This window comes from Antedon bifida, chromosome 3 (genome assembly GCF_963402885.1).
Source record: "Antedon bifida chromosome 3, ecAntBifi1.1, whole genome shotgun sequence".
NCBI classification, from domain to species: Eukaryota; Metazoa; Echinodermata; class Crinoidea; order Comatulida; family Antedonidae; genus Antedon; species Antedon bifida.
Window position 1 is genome coordinate 15,684,662 of NC_136228.1, and position 12,421 is coordinate 15,697,082.

At 33.1% G+C, this 12,421-nt stretch overlaps 1 long non-coding RNA gene across 1 annotated transcript; it reads right to left on the bottom strand.

The window, feature by feature from the left end:
- Nucleotides 1–598: 598 nt before the first annotated feature.
- LOC144837962 (uncharacterized) lies at nucleotides 599–10,551 on the bottom strand. The gene is made up of 2 exons (XR_013611592.1): nucleotides 10,471–10,551; nucleotides 599–649 (listed from the first exon to the last, which is right to left on the bottom strand). It is a non-coding gene; the product is annotated as an uncharacterized LOC144837962 (long non-coding RNA).
- Between the last annotated feature and the right edge of the window lie 1,870 nt (nucleotides 10,552–12,421).

The following is a 12,421-nucleotide window of genomic DNA, read 5'->3' on the forward strand; positions in this document are numbered from 1 at the left end:
GATCATATTTGAGGTCGTTGAACTTTGTTTGTAAGTCTGGCATTTCCCTAGATGTTGGTTTTGTCCGAGAATCTTCAGATGATTCTGTATATAGACAAAATATCAAAGCTAAATAAATAATTACAAAAGTAATAATAGGTAGTAGTAAATTATGAATATTATGATAGAAAAAATAAAAAAACAAAATTACGAGGCAATAATGCAAATAATGTGAAATGGTAAAGATGAGAAACTATTTGAAAAAAAATCTACATAGGCCTACAGTATATCACTACACTGGTGCAAACTTTTAAGATGAAGTTATCTTTGCAGGGCCGTACGCAGAGGGGGAGGGGGTGCGACGGGTGCTTATTCAGTATTTTTTTACCAACCAGGTAGCACAATAAAAATAGTGACAAATATTGTACCGCGTGCCCATACACACTGCATTTGAATGTATGATGGCACGGCACGCACAAACAAGTGAACAACATAAACTTCATCCATCAGCAACCTAACAACAATAGCCAGTCTGTCTAGGCATTGTTTCGTAGGTTAGTCAATACTCAATTATTATCATTTAGAATAAAATGATCACCTATTATTATTGTATGAAATCTTTATTATTTTTTTTTTTATTTGGTTATCCGCAACGAAGTTGCAGGATAACCTCTTGTGATTGTACGAAATCATCATCATTATCATCATCATCTTTTTTAGTTATCCGCATTGAGTGGATAACTCCTTGTAACTGTCCTGGATTAATTTCTATGTTTTTAGTTATCCGCATTCAGCGGATAACTCCTTGTAACTGTCCTGTTTCATCATCTTTTTTTTAGTTATCCGCTTAGTAGCGGATAACTTCTTGTGATTGTAGTGGATCAATATTTTTTTTTGGTTATCCGCAACTTAGTTGCAGGATAACCCATGTGATTGTAAATATCTTTTTTTTTCATCTTCTTTGTTAGTTATCCGCTTAGTAGCGGATAACTCCTTGTTATTGTAGTGGATCATTATTTTTTTTCTATATTATTCATTTAAACATTTTGCCAATCAGATGTAGTGACGTCATCATATGGCCAGTTGAATAAAAAAAGTCGTATTTTCATATTTTGCGTCATAGTTCATCACATTTAAAAGAGCGCGCATCTATATTTTACGTATCCAAATTTCTTCTACACGCTAATATGTTGTTGCTGAGATAATATCCTTCCGAAATTATTATTTTAGTGTTTCATTGTGATACCGTCGCCATGTTAAAAAATGGAATAAATGGCGGGTCCCGTAATTTCACCTATTCTACACTGTATGTAATATGTATACAGATTATACTGTTTATACTGTATATACTATATGACACAAAATTGACAGAATTCAGCACTAACAACATATCATATTCTTCAGATCAGGTCATAATGTCATAATCTTTTTCTGTGTGCAAAATTCCAACGTATGGCGTGCATGTGGCGTTTGTCGTGCGGATAACTAACTCGTCAAAGTGACGAGTTTCATGTCTAGTTAGTTATCCGCTTAGTAGCGGATAACTCCTTGTTATTGTAGTGGATCAATATTTTTTAGTTATCCGCTTAGTAGCGGATAACTCCTTGTGATTGTAGTGGATCAATATTTTTTTTTTTCTGTATTATTAGTTATCCGCTTAGTAGCGGATAACTCCTTGTAATCGTCCTGTTACTTTTTTTGGTTATCCGCAACTTAGTTGCGGATAACCCATGTGATTGTAAATATCTTTTTTTTCATCTTCATCTTCTTTGTTATTCTTCTTTCTTTCCCGGATTTTTGTGCGTCGCATATCCCCTATTGCTTGTGAATATATCTTTTGTATAACTTTGTCATTATATGGACATTTACCTGAAGTTGTGCACCTCCATATTTTTAATGACGTTAGAGTCGCGCAGCGTAAGTTACGCGCGATTTTATGAATTTCAATGATAGATCATAGATTATAAACCAAAAGTCATTTTGTTTTGACACTTAGTGAAAATTTAAGTCATATCAAGGGCAAACTTTCTATGGATTAAAAATGACATGTTTCACAAGAAGTTACGCGCGCACGCGCATTTAAAATTTAAAAATGCGCAAAATTCTAATCAACTTTCTACGCTGATCATGACAATTTAAACATGTCAAAAATTCCCACGCGCGCGAAAAAAATTACGCGTAAGATGAGCACGGAGCATGAAAATCATGTGTTTTTTTCTTGAATTATGATTTTACAGCCTTTCTTAGTCATTTTAAAAAAGATTTACATCATTTCAAATTAAAATGACGTCATACGAACACGTTGATTTAGACAATTTGCGCGCGTTTTAGTTGCAAAAGTGACAACATATTGTCAAAATTAAGCCTATTTTTAATCTATTATAGCTCCTCAGGATCATCCACGACCCCCAATTTTTTTAATTTAATATGTAAGCAGATATGTTGTAGATATGAATTCATGCAGAACCTTTACCGCTCGGATGTTATGACGTCATCGTGTGGCCACACGAATGTAAAATATAGGATGTTTTACTCTTTCGTTATTGCTCATCATATTAAATAGAGCGCATCTCACTTTTACGTGCCCAAAATTCTTCAAATTTGATTTAATGTAATTATTTAGATAATTATCTTCTAAAATTGTTATCTTTATATGTCAATTTGATGACGTCATCGTGTTAATAATTGGATTTAAAAGATGGGTCTCATAATTTTGTCTATGCTACACTGTATATAACATATACAGTTTATTCTGTAAAATACTGTAATATGATGTATGCTACATAATAGGTACAATTCAGCACTGTAAACATATTTATTTCATGTCATAGGATGGCATAATAATTGTCGAGGTTCATATGGTTAAGTATGTGCATGTTGCGTTTGCGCGGATAACCCGAACTCGTCAAAGTGACGAGTTCAAATCTAGTGTATAACTTTGTCATTATATGGACATTTACCTGAAGTTGTGCACCTCCATATTTTGAATGACGTCAGAGTTGCGCAACGTGACTTACGCGCGATTTTATGAATTTCCATGATTGATCATAGGATAAAAAATAAAAGTCATTTTGTATTGACATTTGGTGAATATTTAAGTCATATCAAGGGCAAACTTTCTATGGATTAAAAATGGCATGTTTTACAAGAAGTTACGCGTGCACGCGCATTTAAAGTTTCAAAATACGCAAAATTAATTTCTAATCAATTTTCTGCGCTGATCATGACATTTTGAGCATGTCAAAAATTCCCGCGCGCGCAAAAATGTTTACGCGTAACATGCGCGTGGAGCATGAAAATCATGTTTTTTCTCTTGAATTGTGATTTTCCAGCCTTTCCTAGTCATTTTCAAAAAGATTGACATAATTTCAAATTAAAATGACGTCATACAAACACGTTGATTTAGACCATTTGCGCGCGTTTTAGTTTAAAAAGTTATAAAACTTTGACAACATGTGGGCATTTACGTGAAGTTGTGCACCTCCTATTTTGAATGACGTCAGAGTTGCGCAACGTGACTTACGCGCGATTTTATGATTTTTAATGATTGATCATAGCTTAAAAACCAAGCGTAATTTTTTTTTTACCCTTTATGAAAATTTAAGTCATATCAAGGGCAAACTTTTAGTTAACTAAAAATGGCGTGTTTTACAAGAAGTTACGCGCGCACGCGCATTTAAAATTTTAAAATGCGCAAAATTAATTTCTAATCAACTTTTTACGCCATTCATGACATTTTGCGCATGTCAAAATTTCCCGCGCGCGCGAACAATTTTACGCGTGCAGTGCGCACGCAGCATGAAAATCATGTTTTTTCTATTAAATTGTGATTTTCCAGCCTTTCCTAGTCATTTTTAAAAAGATTGACATCATTTCAAATTAAAATGACGTCATACGTACACGTTGATTTAGACCATTTGCATGCGTTTTAGTTGCAAAAGTTACAAAATATTGTCAAAATTATGCCTATTTTGAATCTATTATAGCTCCTCAGGATCAACCGTTACCCCCGAGTTTTTTAACTTAATATGTAAGCAGATATGTTGTAGATATGAATTCATGCAGAATTTTTTCCTTACGGATGTTGTGACGTCATCGTATGGCCACACAAATGTAAAAAATAGGATTTTTGTCTCTTTCGTTATTGCTCATCACATTCAATAAAGCGCATCACGCTTATCCGTCTTCCATTTTCTCCGAGATTTTAATATTATCTAGGTCAATCAACTATCTTTCGCATGAGTTAAAAATATTTTAATTTTTATAACGTCATCATGCCTAAAAATTTAAATTACGTGGGTCATTAATTTTATCTTTACAGTAAATTTTAATCTGTTATAGCTCGTAAGAATAAAATGTGATAATCACGATTAAAACGTTTTCTGGAAGCTATTGGATTGTAGATGCGAACTTATGTGAACATTTTGTCAATCAGATGTAGTGACGTCATCATATGGCCAGTTGAATAAAAAAAGTCGTATTTTCATATTTTGCGTCATAGTTCATCACATTTAAAAGAGCGCGCATCTATATTTTACGTATCCAAATTTCTTCTACACGGTAATATGTTGTTGCTGAGATAATATCCTTCCGAAATTATTATTTTAGTGTTTCATTTTGATACCGTCGCCATGTTAAAAAATGGAATAAATGGCGGGTCCCGTAATTTCACCTATTCTACACTGTATGTAATATGTATACAGATTATACTGTTTATACTGTATATACTATATGACACAAAATTGACAGAATTCAGCACTAACAACATATCATATTCTTCAGATCAGGTCATAATGCCATAATCTTTTTCTGTGTGCAAAATTCTAACGTATGACGTGCACGTGGCGTTTGTCGTGCGGATAACTAACTCGTCAAAGTGACGAGTTTCATGTCTAGTTGGTTATCCGCACTTGGCGGATAACCCCTTGTTATTGTCAGGATCTTTTTTTTTTTTGGTTATCCGCAACTTAGTTGCGGATAACCCTTGTGATTGTAAATATCTTTTTTTTCATCTTCATCATCTTCTTTGTTATTCTTCTTTCTTTCCCGGAATTTTGTTCGCAGCGTATCTCTAATTATGGTCAACATAAGATTGCATAACTTTGTCATAAGATTGACCTGTAGCTGTAGATGTGCAAGAAATTTCGTTATATGACGTTAGAGTCGCGCAGCGTAAGTTACGTGCGATTTTATGAATTTTAATGATTGATCATAGATTATAAACCAAAAGTCATTTTGTATTGACACTTGGTGAAAATTTAATTCATATCAAGGGCGAACTTTCTATGGATTAAAAATGGCATGTTTCACAAGAAGTTACGCGCGCAAGCGCATTTAAAATTTCAAAATGGGCAAAATTAATTTCTAATCAACTTTCTACGCTGATCATGACATTTTGAGCATGTCAAAAATTCCCACGCGCGCAAAAAAAATTACGCGTAAGGTGCGCACGGAGCATGAAAATCATGTGTTTTTCTCTTGAATTATGATTTTACAGTTTTTCCTAATCATTTTAAAAAAGATTGACATCATTTCAAATTAAAATGACGTCATACGAACACGTTGATTTAGACAATTTGCGCGCGTTTTAGTTACAAAAATGACAAAATATTGTCAAAATTATGCCTATTTTGAATCCATTATAGCTCCTCAGGATCATCCATGACACCCAATTTTTTTAATTTAATATGTAAGCAGATATGTTGTAGATATGAATTCATGCAGAATCTTTACCCCTCGGGTGTTATGACGTCATCGTATGGCCACACGAATCTAAAATATAGGATTTTTTACTCTTTTGTTATTGCTCATCACATTAAATAGAGCGCATCTCGCTAATACGTATTCCATTTCCACAGATATTTTAAAACTCTCTAGGTCAATCAACTGTCTTTCGCATGAGTTAAAAATATTTTAATTTTTATGACGTCATCATGTTTAAAAATGTAAATAACGTGGGTCCCCTATTTTCATCTTTACAGTAAATTTCAATCTGTTATAGCTCGTCAGAATAAAAAGTGGTAATCATGATTAAAACGTTTTCTGGAAGCTATTGGATTGTAGATACGAATTCATGTGAATATTTTGCCAATCAGATGTTGTGACGTCATCATATGGCCAGTTGAATTCAAAAAGTCATATTTTCATCCCTTGCGTAAAAGTTCATTGCGTTTAAACGAGAGCGCATCTTTCTTTTACGTTTTCAAAATTCTTCAAATTTGTATTAATGTAATTATTTAGATAATTATCTTCTAAAATTGTTTTCCTTATATGTCAATTTGATGACATCATCGTGTTAATAATTGGATTTAAAAGACGTAGACAATATTAAAATCTCGGGGGAAATGGAATACGTATAAGCGAGATGCGCTCTGTTGAATATGATGAGCAATAACGAAAGAGACAAAAATCATATATTTTACATTCGTGTGGCCATACGATGACGTCATAACATCCGAGAGGTAAAAATTCTGCATGAATTCATTTCTACAATTTATCTTCTTGCATAATAAGTTAAAAAAATTAGGGGTCACCTTCGATCCTAAAGAGCTATAATAGATTCAAAATAGGCATTATTTTGACAATATTGTATAACTTTTTAAACTAAAACGCGCGCAAATGGTCTAAATCAACGTGTTTGTATGACGTCATTTTAATTTGAAATTATGTCAATCTTTTTGAAAATGACTAGGAAAGGCTGGACAATGACAATTCAAGAGAAAAAACATGATTTTCATGCTCCGTGCGCATCTTACGCGTAAATTTTTTCGCACGCGCTGGAATTTTTGACATGCTCAAAATGTCATGATCAGCGCAGAAATATGATTAGAAATTAATTTTGCGCATTTTGAAACTTTAAATGCGCGTGTGCGCGTAACTTCTTGTAAAACATGCCATTTTTAATCCATAGAAAGTTTGCCTTTGATATGACTTAAATATTCATCAAATTTCAATACAAAATGACTTTTATTTTTTATCCTATAAACAATCATTGAAATTCATGAAATCGCGCGTAAGTCACGTTGCGCAACTCTGACGTCATTCAAAATATGGAGGTGCACAACTTCAGGTAAATGTCCATATAATGACAAAGTTATACAAAAGATATATTCACAAGCAATAGGGGATATGCTGCTCACAAAAATCCGGGAAAGAAAGAAGAACAAAGATGATGAAAAACTAGATTTGAACTCGTCACTTTGACGAGTTCGGGTTATCCGCGCAAACGCAACATGCACATACTTAACCATATGAACCTCGACAATTATTATGCCATCCTATGACATGAAATAAATATGTTTACAGTGCTGAATTGTACCTATTATGTAGCATACATCATATTACAGTATTTTACAGAATAAACTGTATATGTTATATACAGTGTAGCATAGACAAAATTATGAGACCCATCTTTTAAATCCAATTATTAACACGATGACGTCATCAAATTGACATATAAAGATAACAATTTTAGAAGATAATTATCTAAATAATTACATTAAATCAAATTTGAAGAATTTTGGGCACGTAAAAGTGAGATGCGCTCTATTTAATATGATGAGCAATAACGAAAGAGTAAAACATCCTATATTTTACATTCGTGTGGCCATACGATGACGTCATAACATCCGAGAGGTAAAGGTTCTGCATGAATTCATATCTACAACATATCTGCTTACAATTACATATTAAATTAAAAAAATTGGGGGTCGTGGATGATCCTGAGGAGCTATAATAGATTAAAAATAGGCTTAATTTTGACAAAATTTTGTCACTTTTGCAACTAAAACGCGCGCAAATGGTCTAAATCAACGTGTTCGTATGACGTCATTTCAATTTGAAATGATGTAAATCTTTTTTAAAATGACCAAGAAAGGCTGTAAAATCATAATTCAAGAAAAAAACACATGATTTTCATGCTCCGTGCGCACCTTACGCGTAATTTTTTTCGCGCGCGTGGGAATTTTTGACATGTTTAAATTGTCATGATCAGCGTAGAAAGTTGATTAGAAATTAATTTTGCGCATTTTTAAATTTTAAATGCGCGTGCCCGCGTAACTTCTTGTGAAACATGTCATTTTTAATCCATAGAAAGTTTGCCCTTGATATGACTTAAATTTTCACAAAGTGTCAAAACAAAATGACTTTTGGTTTATAATCTATGATCAATCATTGAAATTCATAAAATCGCGCGTAACTTACGCTGCGCGACTCTAACGTCATTAAAAATATGGAGGTGCACAACTTCAGGTAAATGTCCATATAATGACAAAGTTATACAAAAGATATATTCACAAGCAATAGGGGATATGCGACGCACAAAAATCCGGGAAAGAAAGAAGAATAACAAAGAAGAAGACTAGACATGAAACTCGTCACTTTGACAAGTTAGTTATCCGCACCACGGCAAACGCCACGTGCACGTCATACGTTGGAATATTGCACACAGATAAAGATTATGGCATTATGACAAGAACTGAAGAATATGATATGCTGTTAGTGCTGAATTCTGTCAATTTTGTGTCATATAGTATATACAGTGCAAACAGTATAATCTGTATACATATTACATACAGTGTAGAATAGGTGAAATTACGAGACCCGCCATTTATTCCAATTTTTAACATGGCGACGGTATCAAAATGAAACACTTAGATAGCAATTTCAGAAGGAAATTATCTCAGGAACAACATATTAACGTGTAGAAGAAATTTGAATACGTAAAATATAGATGCGCACCCTTTTAAATGTGATGAACTATTACGCAAAATATAAAAATACGACTTTTTTTATTCAACTGGCCATATGATGACGTCACAACATCCGATTGGCGAAACGTTCACATGATTTCGTATCTACAATCCAATAGCTTCCAGAAAACGTTTTAATCGTGATTATCACATTTTATTCTTACGGGCTATTACAGATTAAAATTTACTGTAAAGATGAAATTAATGACCCATGTAATTAAAATTTTTAGGCATGATGACGTCATAAAAATTAAAATATTTTTATCTCATGCTAAAGAAAGTTGATTGACCTACACAATATATAAATGTAGGAGAAAAAGGAAAACAGATAAGCGTGATGCGCTCCATTGAATGTGATGAGCAATAACGAAAGAGACAAAAATCCTATATTTTACATTCGTGTGGCCATACGATGACGTCACAATGTTTTTTTAGCCTTATCGATGCATAATCCGATATCTACAACTCATCAACTTCTAGATTTTGTAATAAAAATAAACGGTTCACGGTTTACTTTAGAAACTATGACTGTTTAAAAAAAGACATTATTTTGACGGTTTTTTAAGCTTTTTCATAAAAAACGCGCACGAATTGTCTAATTCAACGTGTTCGTATAGCGTTATTTAAACTGGAAAAGGTCTAAATTGTTTTCAAAATTACTAGGAAAGGCTTGAAAAATATAATTCAAGAGAAAAAAATATGTTTTTAACGCTACGTGCGCACCGCGTGCGTAAAAAATTGCGCGCCTGTGGGAATTTTTGACATGCTCAAAATGACAAGAAACACATAAAAATTTGATTAGAAATTAATTTTGCGCATTTTGAAATTTTAAATGCGCGTGCGCGCGTAACTTCTTGTGAAACATGCCATTTTTAATCCGTAGAAAGTTTGCTCTTGATATGACTTAAATTTTCACAAAGTGTCAATTAAAAATTACTTTTAGTTTTTAATCTATGATCAATCATAAAAAATCATAAAATTGCGCGTAAGTCACGTTACGCAACTCTGACGTCTTTCAAAAATAGGAGGTGACCAACTTCAGGTAAATGTCCACATGTTGTCAAAGTTATGAAATGTTATGTTTACACATTTTAGAGAAACGCGCTGCACAAAAATAGCGAGAAAGAAAGAAGAATAATACAGAAAAAAATATTGATCCCATACAATAACAAGGAGTTATCCGCCAAGTGCGGATAACTAATGAAAAAAAAGATATTTACAATCACATGGGTTATCCTGCAACTAAGTTGCGGATAACCAAAAAAGATATTTACAATCACATGGGTTATCCTGCAACTAAGTTGCGGATAACCAAAAAATATTGATCCACTACAATCACAAGGAGTTATCCGCTACTAAGCGGATAACTAAAAAAAGATGATGAAACAGGACAGTTACAAGGAGTTATCCGCTGAATGCGGATAACTAAAAAAGATGTTGATTTCGTACAATCACAAAACAAGGAAAACAATAATAAAGACTTCTATTTTATTCTAAATGATCACCTAATAAAGATTTTGTACAATAACAATAGGTGATCATTTTATTCTAAATATCATATTCTTCAGTTCAGGTCATAATGCCAACGTGAACACTTTCTTTTGTCCTCAACCTATCCCTTAATGTTAAAAGGTACGTCGTTACACGTTCATGTTGCACCACTTGTGCGGCGGATAACCAAACTCGTCAAAGTGACGAGTTACATGTCTAGTTGGTTATCCGCAACGAAGTTGCTGATAACCTCTTGTGATTGTACGAAATCATCAACATCAACTTTTTAGTTATCCGCACTTGGCGGATAACTCCTTGTTATTGTATGGGATCAATATTTTTTTTTTGGTTATCCGCAAATAACCCTTGTTATTGTCACGTTTCTTTTTTTATCTTCTTTGTTATTCTTCTTTCTTTCCCAGAATTTTGTGTCACGCATATCTGTCATTCTTTCATAACTTGGTCAACATATGGAAATTTACGTGAAATTGTGCACCTCTTTTGCGTCATAGTTCATTACATTTAAAAGAGCGTGCATCAATATTTTACGTATTCAAATTTCTTCTACACGTTAATATTTTGTTGTTGAGATAATTTTCTTCCAAAATTGCTGCCTTTGCGTTTCATTTTGAATCAGTTAACATGTTAAAAATTGGAATAAATAGCGAGTCCTGTAATTTCACCTATTCTACACTGTATGTGCTATGCATACAGATTATACTGTGTATACGATATGACACAAAATAACAGAATTCAGCAATAAAAACATATCATATTCTTCAGTTCAGGTCATAATGCCATAATCTTTTTCTGTGTGCAATATTCCAACATATGACGTGCACGTGGCGTTTGTGGTGCGGATAACTAACTCGTCAAAGTGACGAGTTTCATGTCTAGTTATTATTTCTCTTCATTCTTTCTGTATGATTTTTGTGTAACGCTTTTCTCTAAAACTTGCAAACATAACATTTTGTTAACTATGTTAACATTTTGGCATTTATGTAACGTCGTCAAGCGAAGCTTTTCATGATGTTTACAATTGCGCAAAGTGACGTACGCGCGATTTAACGATTTTCTCGTATTTAACATAGGTCAAAAACCAAATAACATTTTAAATTGAAACTTTGCACAAGTTTAATTTATATCATGCGCTAACTTTCTGTTGAACAAAAATTGCGTGTTTTACACAAAGTTATGCGTGCACACGCATTTAAAATTTCAAAATGCGCAAAATTCATTTCTAATCAAATTTGTACGCGTTTCATGTCATTTTAAGCATGTCAAAAATTCCCACGCGAGCGCAAATTTTTACGTGTGCGCTGCGCACGTAGCATTAAAAACTTTATTTTTTCACGTGATTTATGTTTTTCCAGCCTTTTCTAGTAATTTTACTAACTTTTAAACAATTTTGACCTAAAGTTACGTCGTACGAGCATGTCGAATTCGACAATTTGTGCGCGTTTTTGATGAAAAAGTTCAAAAATTCGTCAAAATTATGCCTCTTTTAAACAGTCGTAATTTCTAAACTGCACGGTCAACTTTTTGTGGATGACATATTCTGGAAGTTGATGAGTTTTAGATATCGGATCATGTATTAATATGGCCAACCGGACATTGCGAATATAAAATTTAGGATTTTTGTATCTTTCGTCATAGCTCATCACATTTAATAGAGCGCATCTCCACTTATCCGTTTTCCATTTTCACCCCGATTTTGATATTGTCTAGGTCGATCAACTATCTTTCGCATGAGTTAAAAATATTTTAATTTTTATAACGTCATCATGCCTAAAAATTTAAATTACGTGTGGCATTAATTACATCTTTACAGTAAATTTTAATCTGTTATAGCTCGTAAGAATAAAATGTGATAATCACGATTAAAACGTTTTCTGGAAGCTATTGGATTGTAGATACGAAATCATGTGAAAATTTTGCAAATCGGATGTTGTGACGTCATCATATGGCCAGTTAAATAAAAAAAGTCGTATTTTCATCTTTTGCGTCATAATTCATTACATTTAAAAGAGCGTGCATCAATATTTCATGTATTGAAATTTCTTCTACACGTTAATATGTTGTTGCTGAGATAATTTCCTTCCGAAATTGCTACCTTCGCGTTTCATTTTAAAACCGTCAACATGTTAAAAATTGCAATAAATAACGGGTCCCGTAATTTCACCTATTCTACACTGTATGTA